The sequence below is a fragment of the Bufo gargarizans genome, chromosome 3 (assembly GCF_014858855.1).
Source record: "Bufo gargarizans isolate SCDJY-AF-19 chromosome 3, ASM1485885v1, whole genome shotgun sequence".
NCBI lineage: Eukaryota > Metazoa > Chordata > Amphibia > Anura > Bufonidae > Bufo > Bufo gargarizans.
In genome coordinates, this window is record NC_058082.1 from 159056844 (window position 1) to 159069845 (window position 13002).

Sequence of the window (13002 nt, forward strand, 5' to 3'; positions counted from 1 at the left end):
GTTGCCGGTCATTACATTATATCTGGCCCTTATTTTTGTGTAGGTTAAAAAAAAAAAAATATTTTTTTTTACCTACTTAGAATCCAGTATGGATCCAATTGCTGCTCTGTCCGAACAATTTCATGGCCTGTCTTTGGAGGTGGCAGGATTGAAGGCGTCGGTCCTCCAGCAACAGCAGCAATTACAACAGACCGCAAGCCCAGCGGTTGCTACTGGTAACCAGGTTGTTGCGGAACCCAAGGTCCCTCTCCCTGACAGATCTTCTGGGGGAAGGGACAAGTTTTTGACTTTTCGTGAGGCCTGTAAACTATACTTTAAACTGCGTCCTTACTCCTCTGGTAATGAAGAACAGCGGGTGGGTGTTGTTATTTCCCTGCTGCAGGGGGACCCGCAGTCCTGGGCGTTCTCTTTACCTACTGATTCCCAGGCTCTTCGGTCAGTGGATGAGTTTTTCGGGGCCTTGGGTCTCATATATGACGACCCTGACCGAGTCGCACTGGCTGAATCAAAATTACGGAGACTCCTACAAGGAGAGCGGCCGGTAGAGGAGTATTGCTCTGACTTCCGTAGGTGGGCTACGGATACCCAATGGAACGACCCGGCTCTCAGGAGTCAGTTCTGCTCTGGGTTATCCGAAAGGGTTAAGGATGCGCTTGCATTGTATGAGACCCCCTTTTCCCTTGATGCAGTTATGTCCCTTTCTATCCGTATAGATAGACACCTTAGGGACAGGTTGAAAAAACCGGAGCCATTGGTAACCCCTCCCAAGCAGCAGTTAGTCTGTACGGACTTAGACGAGCCTATGCAGCTAGGAGGAACTACTCGTCAGGTCCGTCCTCCTGAGGTTCGCCGTAGGCGTGGGGTTTGTTTTTTTTGTGGGGAGAGGGGTCATTTCATTAATGTCTGTCCTTCTTTCCTCAGAAACAAAAAAACGTCGGAAAACTACTAACCCCAGGCTGTGTGGAGGATGTCAGCCGGGGGGTATACGTTTCCTCCATACGTACATCGCAATTTGTGTTGCCAGCGGTTATTGTTTTTGGTGATAAGACAGAGACTATTTCTTTCTTTCTAGACAGTGGAGCAGGGGTAAATTTGATAGATGCCCATTTTGCCCGCACTATGGGTTTGTCTCTCTGTACACTACAGAGACCTATTCCCATATTTGCTATTGATTCTGCTCCTCTGTCTCAGAGAAATCTCACCCACATGGTTCATAATTTACACCTTCGGGTAGGGGATCACCATAACGAGATGCTCTCATGTTTTGTTCTGGAGGGGCTTCCCGCTCCGGTAGTGCTGGGTCTTCCCTGGTTGGTAGCGCACAATCCAGTGGTGGATTGGCAGGCCAGGGAGATATTGGAGTGGAGTGAGCCGTGCAGAGAAAATTGCTTAAATAGCAATTGCTTAGTCGCCTCCATAGCTACCCTACCTACATTTGTTTCGGACTTTGAGGACGTTTTTTCTGAAAAGGGTTGTCAGAAGTTACCACCTCATCGTCCTTATGATTGCCCGGTTAACCTGATTCCCGGCGCAAAATTACCCAAGACCAGGTTATATAATCTTTCAGGTCTAGAGAGACAAGCCATGAAGGATTATATCTCCGAGAGTTTGGCTAAGGGACACATCAGACCCTCTTCTTCACCCGTGGCTGCAGGGTTTTTCTTCGTGAAAAAGAAAGATGGGGGCCTGCGTCCTTGCCTAGATTTTCGTGAATTAAATCGGATAACCATCCGAGACCCATACCCTCTTCCTCTCATTCCTGACCTGTTTAACCAGATTGCGGGTGCTAGGTGGTTCTCCAAACTCGATCTTAGGGGGGCCTACAATCTGATTCGTATTAAAGAGGGGGATGAGTGGAAAACAGCTTTTAACACCCCTGAGGGGCATTATGAAAATCTAGTTATGCCTTTCGGCCTGACCAATGCTCCTGCCGTCTTTCAACATTTCGTTAATGACATTTTTAGTCATCTAATCGGCAGGTTTGTGGTAATATACCTAGATGATATCTTAATTTATTCGTCTGATCTGAGAACACATGAGGAGCATGTCAGACAAGTACTACAGGTCCTACGGACGAATGAATTATATGCTAAAATTGAAAAATGTGTTTTTGCCGTTCAGGAGATACAATTCCTAGGTTATTATTTATCTGCGTCAGGTTTCCGTATGGATCCTAGGAAGGTCCAGGCAATTTTGGATTGGGATCTTCCTGAGAACCTCAAAGCACTACAACGGTTCTTGGGCTTCGCAAATTTCTATAGGAAATTCATTAAAAATTATTCGGTGATCGTAAAACCCCTTACTGACATGACTAGGAAGGGGACTGATTTTTCTAAATGGTCTGACGCCGCTAAAGTTGCTTTTTCCTCTCTAAAAGAGAGGTTTACCTCAGCACCTGTACTAGTCCAACCTGATGTCTCTCAGCCTTTTATTGTTGAAGTCGATGCATCAGAGGTGGGAGTGGGGGCTGTACTGTCTCAGGGTCCGTCTCCTGGCAAATGGCGTCCTTGTGCTTTCTTTTCTAAAAAACTATCTGCAGCAGAACAGAACTACGATATTGGCAATAGGGAACTGTTAGCTATTAAACTTGCGTTTGAGGAGTGGCGTCACTTTTTAGAGGGGGCAGTCCACCCCGTCACTGTGTTTACGGACCACAAAAATCTGCTGTACCTCGAATCAGCTAAGCGTCTCACCCCTAGACAGGCTAGGTGGTCGCTATTTTTTACCAGGTTTAACTTTGTGATTACCTATCGTCCTGGGGTAAAGAATACCAAGGCTGATGCACTATCTCGTTGTTTCCCTGGAGGGGGTAATGTGAGTGATCCGGTACCCATTCTACAAAGAGGAGTGGTTGTCTCTGCGGTACACTCTGCTTTGGAGGGGAAGGTGTTAGAGGCCCAGGGGGACGCCCCGGTCTCTTGCCCCTCAGAGAAATTGTTTGTACCGTTGAACCTACGTCTCGAATTATTGAAGGAACATCATAATTCGGCACTTGCTGGGCACCCGGGTAGTAAAGCAACCTTAGAGCTATTGTCTCGTCGTTTTTGGTGGCCAAGGTTGCGTCAGGATGTATTGGATTTTGTGTCTTCTTGTTCTACCTGTGCGCGCGCAAAAGTTTCACATACTCGTCCTGCAGGGTCTCTATTACCACTCGTCATTCCCAATAGACCATGGACACATCTGTCTATGGATTTTATCACTGACTTACCTTTGTCTGCGGGTAAAACAGTTATTTTGGTAGTAGTGGACAGGTTTAGCAAAATGGCACACTTCATTGCGTTACCCGCACTACCTAATGCTAAAACTCTTGCTCAGGTATTCGTCAGTGAGATCGTGAAGCTTCACGGGGTCCCCTCCGATGTTGTTTCGGATCGGGGAACCCAGTTTATTTCTACATTTTGGAAAGCTTTTTGTTCCCGTTTGGGGGTTCACTTGTCCTTTTCCTCAGCTTTCCATCCTCAGTCGAATGGACAGACTGAGCGTACCAACCAAAACCTGGAGACATATCTAAGATGTTTTGTGTCTGAAAACCAAGAGTTGTGGTCGTCATATTTACCGTTAGCTGAGTTTGCCATAAATAATCGCCGTCAGGAATCCACTGGCAAGTCACCATTTCTTGGTGCATATGGTTTTCATCCCCAATTCTGTACTTTCAAAGAGGGGGGGTCTTCTGGGGTTCCCGAAGAGGAACGGTTTTCGTCATCTCTTTCATCAGTATGGCAGAAGGTGCAAGCTAACTTGAAAAATATGGGAGGTAAATACAAATGCATGGCTGATAAGAGACGGTCGCCAGGTCTGGACCTAGGAGTGAATGACTATGTGTGGTTGTCTACTAGGAATATCAAGTTGAAGGTTCCCTCTTGGAAACTGGGTCCTAGGTTTATTGGTCCTTACAAGATTGTAGCCATCATCAACCCCGTGGCTTTTCGCCTGGAGTTACCTCAGACTTTTAAAATCCATAATGTCTTTCATAAGTCGTTACTCAAAAAATATGTTCCACCTCTAGAACCGTCACCGCTGCCACCCCCTCCTGTTGTCGTGGATGGTAGTTTGGAATTTCAGATATCCAAAATTATTGATTCTCGTCGGGTCCGCCGCTCTCTCCAATATCTGGTGCACTGGAGAGGTTACGGTCCCGAGGAAAGAATGTGGGTTCCTGCGTCTGAGGTAAACGCCGACAGGCTAGTTCAGATTTTTCATGCCTCTCATCCTGAGAGACCTGGTCCTGAGTGTCCGGAGGCCCCTCGTAGAGAGGGGGGTACTGTCACGAGGGTGTCAAGAGCCACGCCTGACTCCGTTGTACCCGGGGTCAGGAGGTCGCAGCGGTTGGCTGCACGCTCTATGTCAGATAGGGAAGTTTCCTTATTGTAGCTTTCTGGGTTTGCTTTACAAACCCTTTTGGCTCACTCAGGGATCCGTAGCTCCTTCTCTCAGCTGTTCCTTGTCCAGCACTCCCAATCCTCCTTATATTCCCCTCTCACACTTCTCTGGTTGCCAGATATAGAGCTTCCTGCCTGGACATCTATTCTGACCCACTGGAGCTGTGTTGCTGCGTTCTCTGAGTGTTGCCTTAGAACGCTACCCTCCGGATCCCTGTTGGACCTTTGTGGACAATTGTTGCCGTCCACCTGGGTGTTTGTGTTTGTCTGTGTTTGTCTGTCCTCTCCCTGGTGTTTCCCTCTTAGTGCAGTGGTGAGGACTAGCGATCCCACCGGCCCGTTCATTATCTAGGGCTCATTTCAGGGAAAGCCAGGGTTTAGGCACGTGATCGCCGCACGGGTGAGGAACCCGTCTAGGGACGTCAGGGCAGTCAGGTGCCAGCTGCAAGGTGAGTTAGGGGTCACCACCTTTCCCTCTCCCTTGGGCAGGGCTTTCCCTGTTTTCCTCCCTGTGCGTGTTGCCGGTCATTACAGATGGTCATTGGCAAACTTCAGACTGGCCTGGACATGTGATGACTTGAGCAGGGGAACCTTCCGTGCAATTCATGATTTGAAACCATGACTGCGTAGTGTTCTACCGACAGTAACCTGTGAAACTGTGGTCCCAGCTCTCTTCATGTCATTGACCAGCTCCTCCCTTGTAGTTCTGGGCTGATTCCTCACCTTTCTTATCATCAGTGATGCCCCACAAAGTTAGATCTTGCATGGAGCCCCAGTCCGGGGGAGACTGACAGTCGTCTTTAGCCTCTTCACTTTTCTAACAATTGCTCCAACAGTTGATCTATTTTCACCAAGCTGCTTGGCAATTGCCCCGTAGCCCTTTCCAGCCTTGTGGAGGTCCACAATTTTGTCTCTAGTGTCTTTTGACAGCTCTTTGGTCTTGTCCATGGTAGTAGTTCGCGTCTGACTGACTGTGAGGTGGATAGGGGACTTTAAAGAGCTCAGACAGGTGCTACTAAGTTAGATTAATGAGTGGAGTAGAGGTGGACTTTTTAAAGGCACAGTAACAGGTCCTTTGAAAGCCAGAATTCTTGCTGTTTCTCAGGTGTTGAAATACTTATGTTCAGCAGTTTAACCCCTTAGGGACCCATGACGTACCGGTACGGCATGTTTCCCGAGTCCTTAAGGACCCATGACGTACCGGTACGTCATGAGTTTAAATTGAGATTGTGGCGCCCCAGGGGTTAATCCGCACAGGATGCCGGCTGAAATCATTCAGCCGGCATCCTGTCACAACGCCTGGGGGGGTCATATGACCCCCCCGTATCGGCGATCGCAGCAAACCGCAGGTCAATTCAGACCTGCGGTTTGTTGCTATTTCTGCTGTTTCTGATCGCCGCGGTCCCTCGACCGCGGCGATCAGGGACTTTAGTGTGGCACAAATCTATAGTTATCACCCCCCCTGCACCCCTGCATGATTTTAGCCTGGTGGGGGGTGTTGCGGGCGGTGTGGGCGGTGCGGGAGGCGGGCGGTGCGGCAGGCGGGATCGCGATCCCCCGCCCGCCTCCCGCCGAATAATCGTTGGCTTCTAGTGGGTATACCAGGGTGCCAGCACATTGCTGGCACCCTGGTATAAACGGCTGACATCTGTGAATGGATGTCAGCCGTTTAACCCTTTCCATACAGCGGTCCGTACTGACCGCTGTATGGAAAGAGTTAACAGTAAGATGCGGCTCCCTCCCTCTCCCATCGGGGGGCTGCTGTGCCTTTGCAGCCCCCCGATGGGAGAGGGAGAGAGCCCCCAGACAGCCCCCCGAAGCCCCAGTCCTTACCCTTCCCCGTCTGCGAAGTTGTGGCAGACGGGGAAGGTTCCCATGGCAACAGGACGCCTGCTCAGGCGTCCTGCTGTCCATGGTGCTGAACAGATCTGTGCTGAAAGCATAGATCTGTTCAGTGTAAGTAAAATACAGTACAGAAACATATATAGGTTCTGTACTGTATTATGCAGACACCAGACCCACTGGATCTTCAAGAACCAAGTGGGTCTGGGTCAAAAAAAAAGTAAGAAAAAGTGAAAAAAAAAGTGAAAATCAAAAAACACATTTATCACTAATTAAAAATGAAAAAAATAAAATTCCCTACACATGTTTGGTATCGCCGCGTCCGTAACGACCTGATCTATAAAACGGTCATGTTACTTTCCCCGCACGGTGAACGCCATAAAAATAAAAAAATAAAAACTATGAGAAAATTTAAATTTTGCCCACCTTACTTCCCAAAAAAGGTAATAAAAGTGATCAAAAAAGTCGCATGTACGCCAAAATAGTGCCAATCAAACCGGCATCTCATCCCGCAAAAAATGAGACCCTACCCAAGATTATCGCCCAAAAACTGAAAAAACTATGGCTCTTAGACTATGGAAACACTAAAACATCATTTTTTTTGTTTCAAAAATTAAATCATTGTGTAAAACTTACATAAATAAAAAAAGTATACATATTAGGTATCTCCGCGTCCGTATCGACCGGCTCTATAAAAATATCACATGAGTTAACCCCTCAGGTGACCACCGTAAAAAAATAAAAATAAAAACGGTTTAAAAAAAGCAATTTTTTGTCATCTTACGTCACAAAAAGTGCAATAGCAAGCGATCAAAAAGTCATATGCACCCCAAAATAGTGCCAATAAGACAGCCATCTCATCCCGCAAAAAATGAGACCCTACATAAGATAATCGCCCAAAAACTGAAAAAACTATGGCTCTTAGACTATGGAGAAACTAAAACTTTTTTTGTTTTAACAATGAAATTATTGTGTAAAACTTACATAAATAAAAAAAAAGTATACATATTAGGTATCGCCGCGTCCGTGAGAACCTGCTCTATAAAATTACCACATGATCTAACCTTTCAGATGAATGTTGTAAATAACAAAAAAAAAAACGGTGCCAAAAAAGCTATTTCTTGTTACCTTGCCGCACAAAAAGTGTAATATAGAGCAACCAAAAATCATATGTACCCTAAACTAGTACCAAGAAAACTGCCACCTTATCCCGTAGTTTCTAAAATGGGGTCACTTTTTTGGAGTTTCTGCTCTAGGGGTGCATCAGGGGGGCTTCAAATGGGACATGGTGTAAAAAAAACAGTCCAGCAAAATCTGCCTTCCAAAAACCGTATGGCATTCCTTTCCTTCTGCGCCCTGCCGTGTGCCCGTACAGCAGTTTACGACCACATATGGGGTGTTTCTGTAAACTACAGAATTAGGGCCATAAATAATGAGTTTTGTTTGGCTGTTAACCCTTGCTTTGTTACTTGAAAAAATATATTAAAATGGAAAATCTGCCAAAAAAGTGAAATTTTGAAATTGTATCTCTATTTTCCATTATATCTTGTGCAACACCTAAAGGGTTAACAAAGTTTTTAAAATCAGTTTTGAATACCTTGAGGGGTGTAGTTTCTTAGATGGGGTCACTTTTATGGAGTTTCTACTCTAGGGGTGCATCAGGGGGCTTCAAATGGGACATGGTGTCAAAAAACCAGTCCAGCAAAATTTGGCTTCCAAAAACCAAACGGCGCACCTTTCACTCTACGCCCTGCTGTGTGGCCGTACAGTAGTTTACGGCCACATATGGGGTGTTTCTGTAAACGGCAGAGTCAGGGCAATAAAGATACAGTCTTGTTTGGCTGTTAACCCTTGCTTTGTTAGTGGAAAAAATGGGTTAAAATGGAAAATTAGGCAAAAAAATGAAATTCTCAAATTTCATCCCCATTTGCCAATAACTCTTGTGCAACACCTAAAGGGTTAACAAAGTTTGTAAAATCAGTTTTGAATACCTTGAGGGGTGTAGTTTATAGAATGGGGTCATTTTTGGGTGGTTTCTATTATGTAAGCCTCGCAAAGTGACTTCAGAGCTGTAGTGGTCCCTAAAAATTGGGTTTTTGTAAATTTCTGAAAAATTTCAATATTTGCTTCTAAAGTTCTAAACCTTGTAACATCCCCAAAAAATAAAATATCATTCCCAAAATAATTCCAACCTGAAGTAGACATATGGGGAATGTAAAGTCATCACAATTTTTGGGGGTATTACTATGTATTACAGAAGTAGAGAAACTGAAACTTTGAAATTTGCAAATTTTTCCAAATTTTTTGTAAATTAGGTATTTTTTTATGCAAAAAAAATAATTTTTTTGACTTCATTTTACCAGTGTCATGAAGTACAATATGTGACGAAAAAACAATCTCAGAATGGCCTGGATAAGTCAAAGTGTTTTAAAGTTATGAGCACTTAAAGGGACACTGGTCAGATTTGCAAAAAATGGCCAAGTCCTTAAGGTGAAATAGGGCTGAGTCCTTAAGGGGTTAAGACAAATAAATTCTTTAAAAATCATACATTGTAATTTCATGAAATTCTTTCTTTTTTTTAATTCTGTCTCTCAGAGTGGGAATGCACCTACAATGTGAATTTCAGACCCCTCCATGATTTCTAAGTGGGAGAACTTGCAAAATCGCAGGGTGTTCAAATACTTCTGTTCCTCACTGTATATGTATGTAATGTCATTTATATGTTTGTAATGTATGTGTACATGTCTGCACTGTATATGGCGTTTATGTGAGTTTACCTTTATCTCAATTGTAATAACCAGCTTAGTTAATTTTGTTTTCAGTACACTCAAAAAATAACTGGTGTGAAAAGCATTGTTAATTTCCGACCTCCTGAGCCTACAGCACCAGAGTGTTCTCTATCCAAGAGGAAAAGAAGGAATATGGGCATCACAAACAGATTTACCAAAATGCTGTAAAATCTCTGGGTATAGTAATATGTAGTGTTTCTGAGAATATTCTACATTTCCTTCTACACCTGGATTCTCAGACTGATCATTAACCTGCTTTGAAAATTATATAAAAATTTACAGGAATACAAATGAAAAAAGATCTGCCCGACTACAGGATCACAGCGCCAGCAGTTATTGAGAATGAGGGGTACCAAGCCAGATGCTAGCCGCGTGTGCAGCGACTCCCCATAAAAATTAAGGCGACCTTTAGAAAGATCAAAATACTCGAAGTCTTGTTCCTGGTACGTATATGCTTGTTCTTCCTCCATTCACTTGTACTGATTATCAGCAGCGCATCCTGATTACAAAGGGCAATGTGCTACTGATATGGGGCGTCTTTTATTCTGAATAGTTGGAGCAATAAGACGACAAATAAGTGTTTGCTTCTCCTTCGTTGATCTGCAGAGCAATTACACTGGCCAGTAATCAGGAATGAATATTTGTTCTCAATATCTGCCCTGAACATCAGGCGGTGTAAAAGACCCATTATTCCCCATTAAAGGGAATCTGTCACCTCCAAACTAGAGGAAGCGGTGTCTAGTGTAAGTGAAAGCAAGTCCGGTTGTGTCATTTTTATCTTTATACTCACCTGTATTCTGATACTGCGCTCCCACAACTACCAGCAGTAAATGCATTGAGAGGACTCCTGAGCTCCCACACAATGGAGAGGACTCAAAGAGGAGTCCTCTTCATGCATTTTACTGCTGGTATATGTGAGCACAGCATTTTTTTTTTTTTTTTTATATTTCTTTATTGTTATACAAAACACATTAAATATACAGTATCAGACCGTCCAAAGGGTCATTACAATAATCATTCAAATTAACTTTTTAGCCCTACCGCCCCCCCAGCCCCCCCCCCCCCCCACCCAAGCTCACCACTATTTATAATAACAGTATAAGGTACTATATATAATAACAATATTCCATTCTTAATCTATACATACCCAAGTATTTTTATTCCCCAGTTTCCCACCCTCCCGCGGGGGGGGAGGGGGAGACGTGCGATACACACACAAAAAAAAAAAAAAAAAAAAAAAAAAAAAAGCAACCTATCTATCCAGCCCTAAAGTAGCCAACTCTTCCATATTTCACAGCATCTGAATGCAAGTGAGTATGAAGATAAAAATTACATAACTGGACTCAGCGTCACTTACACTATCCACCGATTACTCTAGTTTGCAGGGGTGTTTTGGAGCTGATTGATTCACTTTAAGAATCCCCATTGAAATTGGTTGATTTTCCTATTGCTTTGACAAGATTCTTAAATTAGCTTTGTTTTTCAACAGGAATATAAAAAGAACTTCGAAACAAATGTCTGCCCCCAGGGTCACCACTGTATTATTATTATTATTATTATTATTATTATTATTATTATTAAAGCGCCATTAATTCCAAGACAAGTTACAAATTGGTAAAGAAGGCGATCAGACCCTGCCTACAAGGGCTTACAATCTACAGTACAAGGTATCTCAAGTCCGTCCAGTTCTGAGACCCTCCTGAAACATTTACATACATGTTTACAAGCAATATTAGACTTCCTAAACTTTGTGCTTGTATGTTCCTTCTCCTTTTAGTGTATGTGGCTAAAATACAATTCTGAATGTGAGCTGCTCTAAGCCAGATCACGAAGTCTTCACAGCTGATGTGCTTATCATCAGGTTACTCTTTGTTTTTTAGCACTTCCCTGTTCTTGGGTTCCTCTTTTAGGGGGCCGACACATGTTCAGGTTTTTTTATGCAGTTTTTGAAGCTAAAACCAGGAGTGGAATAAAAAATTTGGAGAAGTTGTATCTATCCTTAATACTTTCTTTCCTCCTATGATCCATATGATTTTGGCTTCAAAAACGGCATAAGAAAGCCGTGTGTCAGCACCCTTATTGCAGTCACAAACAAGTATTTTAAAGTATGTTCAGCTCTACGAGTTGGGTGTTTCCTGTAAAAACTGAGCATAAAGCTTAGTTCCTCCAGCACTGAGATAAGCTGATGACGTTGTCCAGTAGTCACACAAAAACTATAAATTGCAACAGGATAAGGAGAACCAGATTAGATAAAGTACAATGTCACTTTCTGAGGGCATGGGTTTATGTCTTAATATATAAACACCTTATGTATATATTTATTTAATGTCATATGTATAGTCTGTATATGTTAGATCCCATAAACTGTGGATATGAGATAACTGAAATTACCGGAATACCACTTTAAAGTTAAAAAAGTAAGGCGGACTGGGTGATGGCAGTGTTCGTTTTGAAGAAGGGGCTTCCTTGTGCTTCCTGGTCAATGGGGCTGCACCGCAAAATATAGGACATCTTCTATCTGTGGCTGTATCTTGTGGACTGTGGACCCATTAAAGTCAATAGGTCTGCACCGCAATCCAGAGTGCAAATGGCCAGTAACTGTGTTTTTCAGATCTGTGGTTTGCAATCCGCACGGTCGTGTGAATGAGGCCTTATACAATGTTTTTACAGAGTTTAATAAGTGACTGGACTGATGAGAGGCATATATAGGAGCATATGGATTAATTCCGCTGGTCAGAAGTGCTCCATATTGCTCAAGACTTTCCAAAATGTGATAAGATTTTTATTTTATTTTTTAATCATGTTTAGTCACCATGCTCCAAGAGAGGGAGGACATGTGGTTATTTAAGTATTCTATGTAATAGTGTTTTCTAATCCCATATCTTACCCATTTGCTGTAGTGTTTTTCCTGCTCATGTGTCATCTCACAGCAGATTTACATTGATTTCTATAGAGAGATGTTGTTTAGTAGTGATGGACGAACATCGGCCAGGACGTCACGCGAACGCGCGTTCGCGATTAAATGTTTGCGAGCTGCACGTTTGCGGCGGGTCCCATTCACTTTAATGGCAGGCGAACATGAAAAACCTTCAGGTCATATTTGCAGCCAGCAAACACTTACTAGAAGTAAAAAAATAGTCCCACAACATGGACAGTGATATACCAGAGGGGGATCATTGGCAAAAATTCCCACAAAAAAATATGTATTTTAATCAGAGGCCATTTTTATGCGTCTTAAAGTAAAACTCTCAAATATGTGCACTGCTGGAGCCTAGAAAGATTTTGTTTCCTATCAGTTTGATGTATACAAATGTGCAACACTCCAAGTTTTTGTATCCTGCAGAGTTAAAAAAAATAATAATACGTTAACGTAATTTTTTTTTTCTGCCATGGAACTGTATGGTGAACGGAAGCCACTGTACGGCATCAGTATGAGGCATCTGTTAACGCATACATTTTTGGTATGCATTAAATGGATGGCAAAAATGGGATGTGAACCCAGCCCTAGTGTCAGAATAAGCCCCAGTACACAGCGGAGCAGCGTGGCGGAGAGGGGAGGCCGGCCATGTACTGACAGAGCGCTACCTGGTCCCGGTGGTCAGGGATGAGGACTGTGTTTCCCAAGGATCATTTTCTACTGGGAAATACAGGGCACAGTATAATGCACTAGAATCTATATAATATAAAGATATTATCCCTACCCTGAATAATATTACAATTAGGTGGTCATTCATTATATAGAAATACGTCTATGGCTCCTTTCACACCTGCGTTCAGGTGTCCGCTCGTGAGCTCCGTTTGAAGGGCTCACGAGCGGCCCTGAACGCAGCCGTCTGGCCCTAATGCATTCTCAGTGGAGGCGGATCCACTGAGAATGCATCCGTCTGCCAGCGCTCAGCCTCCGCTCCGCTCAGTGAGCGGACACCTGAACGCTGCAAGCAGCGTTCGGGTGTCCGCCTGGCCGTGCGGAGGCGAGCGGATCCGTTCCGACT